Source organism: Phytophthora infestans, genomic scaffold (genome assembly GCF_000142945.1).
Source record: "Phytophthora infestans T30-4 supercont1.6 genomic scaffold, whole genome shotgun sequence".
Lineage (NCBI taxonomy): Eukaryota > Oomycota > Peronosporomycetes > Peronosporales > Peronosporaceae > Phytophthora > Phytophthora infestans.
In genome coordinates this window covers 4,703,710-4,710,875 of record NW_003303753.1, presented here as the reverse complement: position 1 = coordinate 4,710,875, position 7,166 = coordinate 4,703,710, and the positions used below count along the sequence as shown (strand labels likewise).

The window sequence follows — 7,166 nt, the reverse complement described above, 5'->3', positions numbered from 1 at the left end:
TATGGGGCGTATCTGCTTTACGACTGGACGGTTAGTAATTCTCTTATCATGCGCGGTGGGCGGCTGACGCAGCAATACTGCGTTGTCCAATGGGCCAAATGCGAACAAGAACGCCTGCGCTTCATCAAGAAGTACGATCTGCAGTATCGATTGGAACCCCTCCAGGGGCTCACGGACGCGTTGCGCGGCGAGTCTGTTGCAATCCGCAGAATTGCAGCTGATGACGAGACGGTCATACGTAGAACTCGGCGTGGAAATAATACGGAGCTGGAGCCAGATGCGGGTGAGCTTGAACGCAATATCATCATACCTCCGAATTTTAAAGGTGGTCCCCGCTACATGTACCAACGCTTCTTGGATGCCATGGCTATCGTCCGTGAAACAGGAGCCCCGAACCAGTTCAATATGATGACATGCAGCCCGAACTGGCCTGAGGTCAAGGAAAACTTACGCCGTGGAGAGAAAGCATTCGGCCGACCGGACATCGTGGCTTGCGTGTTCATGGAGGAACTAAATGCTCCTAGCAAAGATCTCGATGAAGATGTGCTGGAAATTCAAGCCGCTCGAGTCCATGTAGTATAATATCAGAAGCGTGGTCTTTCCCACGCTCACATACTACTTATCCTGCGTCCGGAGGACAAGTCCACTACCACAGAAGACGTCGATAAGCTGGTGTCTGCGGAGCTCCCGGATAAAGAGAAGTACCCTGAACTGTATGATACGGTGATTTCTAATATGCTGCATGAATCCTGTGGTCAACAGAGCTCGAACTGCCCGTGAATGAAGAACGGAAGGTGTGGCAAGAAGTTTTATCGCGGACGAAACGGTGACAAATACCCCCACATACAAGCATGGTCGCCGTCCGGATGGAATTTTGTGCCATAAGGGGGAAGTATGTGACAATGCAACCATCAATCAATGGGTGGCTCCGTACAATCCGTTCCTCTCGCAGAAATACAACTGCCACATCAACGTCGAGGTTTGTGCCACGAACAAGGCCATCAAGTACATCTACAAGTACGTCTACAAGGGCTCGGATATGACGACGATCACGATTGAAGGCGAAAAATTTCGAGCGAACGAAATTCTTCAGTATCTCCTCGGGAGGTGTATATCTCCGGTAGAAGCTTGCATGCGGCTATTCATGCATCCAACACAAGTATCGACACATTCTGTTGCGACGAAGCCTATCCATTTAGAAGGAATGAACATGGTTGCTTAACGCGACCAAGCGATGACCCCCCCCCAGCTTCACAACTCGATTAGCCGCGGGGACAGATCAATGCTGACGGCATTTTTCAAGCTTTGCACGCGTAACCCTTAAGCTACGGCCAATCTCCTGTACAAGGATGTACCGCGGAAGTACAGGTGGACGGAACACAAGACGTGGGAGCCGTATAAGAAGTACGTTGCTTCTCTGAGACGCCTTGTACACGTATCTCCACAGGACCCGGAACGCTTCTACTTGCGACTTCTCCTGTGTAACCGACGCTCGCCTAAGGCCTTTGCGGATCTTCGGACGGTTGATGGTGCTGAGCATCCTACATACCAGCAAGCAGCTTTGGCGCTTGGGTATTGGGAAAATGATGACGAGTGGATACATTGCTTACGCGAAGCCGCCGAGGTCAAGATGCCGTACCAGCTACGCCAACACTTCGGTATCATTTTGGTTTACTCGATGCCTGGTGATGCCAAAGATCTATGGGACAGGTTCAAAAAGGATATATCAGAGGATTACGTTCGAAACATCGAGGAAAGAGACGCGGGCCTGCATAATGTACGCGAAGTGGAGGTGCATCTTCGAATGGCGGAGTACAAGGCGTTGAAGAACTTCGCTGATTACTTCGCTTCGAATCCAAAGTCCCTCGACATGTACAGCCTTCCTCTGCTAGCCGATTACGACGATGTATTTGCTCAAGTGAACGATCCGGGTATAGCGTCTGTTAATATTGTCCAGCAAGAGATTGACGCGTACCCCCAGCCCGAACTGGAGCATTTTGCGGAGCAGGCGGACCACTTGAGCAGCAACCAGAGGGATTTTTTTAAACAAGTTATCGCTGCTGTGAGCAGACCGGTTGAAGGGGAGAAGCATTTCTTTTCGAATGGTCCGGGCGGAACAGGAAAATCGCTTTTACTCGAGCAAATACCCGCTCACGTTGGATGCAACTTAGGTTGTCATCGCGGTTACATCGAGTGGGATTACAGCCACTCTGTTAGCTGGAGGTCATACCGCGCATTCGACGTTCCGGATTCCCCTCAAACTTACAGAGACGTCGACGTGCAGCCTTTCATGGCAGAGCCAGAAGGCCGAATTGATTCGTAGCGCGAGTTTGATCATTTGGAACGAAGCGCCGATAATGAACCGAGCTTGTTTTGAGGCTGTTGACAAATCGCTTCGATATATTATGAAGAACGAGCTGGAGCCGTTCGGCGGATAGGTAATGGTGTTCAGCGGTGATCACCGTCAGATTCTATCTGTACTGAAGGGTGCTACGCGTGCGGAGACGATTCAAGCTTGTTTCAAGTCTTCTCCGCCCCAGACGCGGCCAGTACGACTGCGTTAGCGGAATTCTCTGAATTTTTACTTCAAATTGGAGAAGGCCATTATCCGGTCAATCATGAGATCGGTGATAACGACATATGGTTTTTACGCGACATGTGTATCATTCCAGAACGACGGGTACAACGAATGACCTCTGATGAAGAAGACGCGGATATCATGCCTCCCCTAAGTATCAGGTTACCCTACTGGTGAACGAGGAACACAAGCGAGAGAGGGCTGAAGTTGAAGAAGACCGACGAGTCTGCAACGTCAACAAGCTCATAGATGCGGTGTGCCGGGGCGTTGATACTGAGAATTTATCCAAAGAATACTTCATTGAGCGACCCATATTAGCCCCCACAAATGCAAGTGATCGGTTGTATCAACGACATGGTTGCGGAACGGCTGTCAGGTGAAACGAAGGAGTACCTCTCGGTAAACCGCCTTGGAGGGTTCGCGGATGCAAGCATGCTTGGGGAGGAGTTCCTTAACCCTCTTAACTTCTCGGTAACCCTCCGCGCATGATTGTTCTGAAGGTTGGAACCCCTATCATTATGATTAGAAACCTGAATAGAGACGCAGGCCGTTGCAACGGAGCGCGGCTTTGGGTTGTGTCACTGCGCGAGAGAAGCATCGAGATCAGCATTATGTCCGGGCCGTTCAAGGGTAAGAAGGTGTTCATTCTTCGGATCGTATTTTATAGTGAAGACGATGACAAGCAGTTCCGGTTCAAACTGAAGCGTAAGCAGTTCCCAGTGGATCCAGCGCTCGCCATGACTACCAACAAGGTCCAAGGACAATCGATTTACCACGTGGGTATCTACCTGGAATCACCGGTCATCGCACATGGGCAGCTTTATGTGACGTTATCGAGAGTGACTTCAAGGAAGGCGATCAAGATTGCTGTGGATCCCGAGGCCATCGATGAGGAAGGGAACGTACACACCAACAATATGGTGTACAGGGAGATCTTTGGGTCGCGGAGTTGGCAGGGCACGTAGTAAATATAATACGTTCAGCTTTGATTCCAAAATGTTCTTTAATCCGCCGCAGCGCAGCGGAGGCGGCCAGCCCACACTACACCAACCAACCATGCCCTAGCGTCCGCGGATCTGGCGCCCAGAGCACTAGTCTTACACATCTATTGCGGCAACCTGTCTGTCCGTCACATTAATTGTGGTGCCTGTCACGCTTTTCGGGACAAATCAATGGACAAAAATATTCCACGATTTCTACTGGCTGTCGAGCGCATCGAAGGCGGCTCCAATCAGTTAAAACTGGATTGTGTAGCTGACATCAGTAAATGTATGTATACATGTACATATAGGGATTTGCACAAGACTACTGTATCCATTATCTGAAGGCGGCATCGTTTTAATACTTTTGACGTTTTTAATAATGCATGTTGTTATTGATATTCGACTCGAGTTATTAATGCTAATATGTTTACAACAAAACAATTGTAGTTAAAATTTAGTCACTATAATTACTGAAAACAGAGTATTACATATATCAGTAGTATGTCCTCAGAAACACGCATTCCTACGTGTCCGCTAAGGAGCTTGCAGCAATGGAAGCAAGCCCTCAGTTTAGCACTCGAATATTAAAAACAACTTGCATTACTGTTTTAAAAAAAGTAAATAACATTAAGCTGAGGGCCAATGCTGCAGAGTGCTTAGCGTATACGTAAGAGTGCGTGTATCCGAGGACATGTTTTTGTACTCAGTAGTTTCTGCGAGCTACAATGGCTAAAATGATAAGTACAATTGTTTTGTTGTAAGAAATATTTCAATAATAAGTTATCTGAGTGGATTTCTATAAGGTATTGCATGTACAGCAGTAGCTGGCCGTAAGGACTGACCGCAAGAACAGCGCTGTGCTAATAAACATTTTCCCCTGGGCCACAAAGATAGATAATTTTAGATTGACATGTGAGCAAAAAGAACTATATTAATATGTGCTGATGACAATTATCACTGTAAGCGAATTGAACTTGACCATTGTTTTCTAAGCGTTTTTTTTTAGACAGCAAAATTCTGACACTTCTTAATAGGCGGACGTGGTGCCGACAAGGGCGTAGAATAAGGTTTTACATGAAGCGGTAAGATAACAGCACGACATGAGAGGTGTAAATTATGGTCATTTTAAGTAGACTCGTACTAATAAACTTAAAGCCTAATACCGTCCTGGAATCATCGTTAAAGTATCAAATAAAAAACACTGCCGTCAACAACAACAACAGCAAGGCGTCTTGCGACGTATCGTTATATCCAAATGCTATATCCACAACTGGCACAGATTAGAGTGTCTAATGACTAAATCTGAATCAGCACAAAATGAACGCATTAAAAATGTTACATTTTGAATATGTTTTACTTCAATGTAGCTTTCACTGAGTTTGGTATGGGAGAAGTGATTAATCGGTAGGAGAGAATGCGTCCTACTAGGAGTCCTAAAGTGTCCTATTGTCCTAAAACCTGGGATAAAAAACTAGCAATTCGGCTCATAAAAAAACCGATATTTAGGACAGCACAATGAGTTTTAGGACGAAACAAGCCAGGGTCCGCGTGTCCTAATAGGACACTCGACAACTGGACACTCAGCTGTCCTATTAGGACAGACTGCAACTCAGACCACTGTCCTATTAGGACAACACCAAGCCCAACATGTACTGTCCTCAAAACATCCTCAACTGGCCTAGCTAGAAACAATAATCATCTTAACGCCCCTCTCTCCAAGAGCAGCCGACTCTTGTTGTGCGCGAAAAGCACCTCAACGAAACTTTTCTACTTCAAAGTGTGTGACAATATTTTTAAAGTGTTTCAAAGGATGATAGTCATTGAAGGTAATAATAGCCGCTAATAACGGTTGAGCGACTTCAACATGCACACAGCAAACGACGGTTAATAATCAGAACGTGACGACATAGGGGGGAGGGGGCTCAAAAAGCAGCAAAGTACTCGCAAGGGCTACTTGGCTGCAAGTCGATCCGAAGACGCGGTTAGCAAGCGATGGGGGTCTTGGTTAGCGCGGCAGTGTGCTTGGCCTGGTTCGTCGAGTTGTCTGGCGTCGTCGGGGTGTCGACAACAGGTGCGTTTGTGGCAGGCGAGTTCGGGCTGGGAGCCGACGTCGATGGGCAGTTGGACGGCACGTAGACTACCAGGTCGGCCTTCAGGTTGGAACCGACACCGACCGGCAGTTGGCACTCCTCCAGGTTCATGGCCTTCACGTCAGCGAGCAGGGTGTTGCAGGCAGTCGAGGCGCACATCTTGTCAATGGTGGCCTGGTCCGGGATCTCAGTGGTCCGTGCCGCACTGTTGAACGTTCGCGCTCGTGAGCAGAGCGGACAAGACATTGCTTCCGCAGGTGGCAGCAGAGGCCAGATAGACGAGCGCCCTAGCTGCAGAAGGAGTAGCCGCGATGGTCCATGATGCTTGGGGAGATTCAGAAATGGTTGGTGTGCCCCAGGACAATAAGTAAAGCCAATGTGAGTTTTAAGTAACTCTTACGTAAATTTACGTAGATAGTCCGGAAAAAGTTATTATTTGAGGTTTAGGACAATCTGGAGGACACAAATTATAATATTCTGTAACGAAGGATTAGTCGCTTTTTAGGACACATCTCCAAAATCTCCCTGTAAAATTTAGGACAAATAGGACAGTTTAGGACGTGTCTTAGGACGCATTATCCTACACCGATTAATCTTAAGTTATTACAAGCTTAAACAGGCAGTACAAGCGGCTATTTGACGCAAGCTGGACATGCCATTTCTATCCTTTGCATTGATGCAAGCTAGGTTTCATAAACGGCCAACGAAATCGAGCACAACGCTAATTTGAAGTGTAGGTGATTCTGGGTGGAAGATGAAGGTACAGTGACAGTCAACAATAATAAACAGACTTTGTCAAGATCACTTGAGTTTTATTTTTAAGCATGGTAAGTATGATGCTAGGGGATCAGTATTTTGTAGAAATAATTGCACGGCTAACTGAAACTCAGCATTTTGTAGCAAATGAAACCAAGATTTATGAAATAAAAGAAGTAAATTTAGGCGGATGGGGGCTCAGAGATTTTGGAATGATTATCCCGCCGAAGCGAAGCGGAGGCGGGAAGGCGAAGATCTAATATAAAACCTAAACGACCGCCGCGTAGCGGCGGCGATCGGCTAGTGGTTTTCAGTTTTATCTAAGATGCATCTTGGTATCTTGTACAACATTCGTCGAAATGGGAGCGGCAGTCGAGCCGCACTTATCGATGCAGCAGGTGTGGAAGTCATCGCCGGAGTTACCTTCGTCACGGCATTCCTTGCTGACTGCAAGGTTTGCTTCTCAGTATAACGTCTGACAGCCCGTCGAGAAATTACAATACGGCGGCGGCCTATAGAATGTGTCGTCTGCCGTGACGGCGGTCGCGACGACACCGAAGAGAGCGACGAAGGTATGAATCTTGAATTTCATCAAAGTGCTCGCGGAGGTGTGTCCGGTGTTGAGCTAATAACGGACCGACTCGAAGAATCAGGGAGCATTATGGTGATTACCAACTGCGCAAACAAGTTTGCATATGTTGGTTACGTAACAAGAAACACAGCATGGTCAAAATGTCCTCAGACCAACAACATCCTGAA

The 7,166-nt window shown here is 47.3% G+C and overlaps 1 pseudogene; it reads right to left on the bottom strand.

The window, feature by feature from the left end:
* Window positions 1–5,555: 5,555 nt before the first annotated feature.
* On the bottom strand, window positions 5,556–5,910 carry PITG_22755 (annotated as a pseudogene; the record flags this gene model as incomplete).
* Between the last annotated feature and the right edge of the window lie 1,256 nt (window positions 5,911–7,166).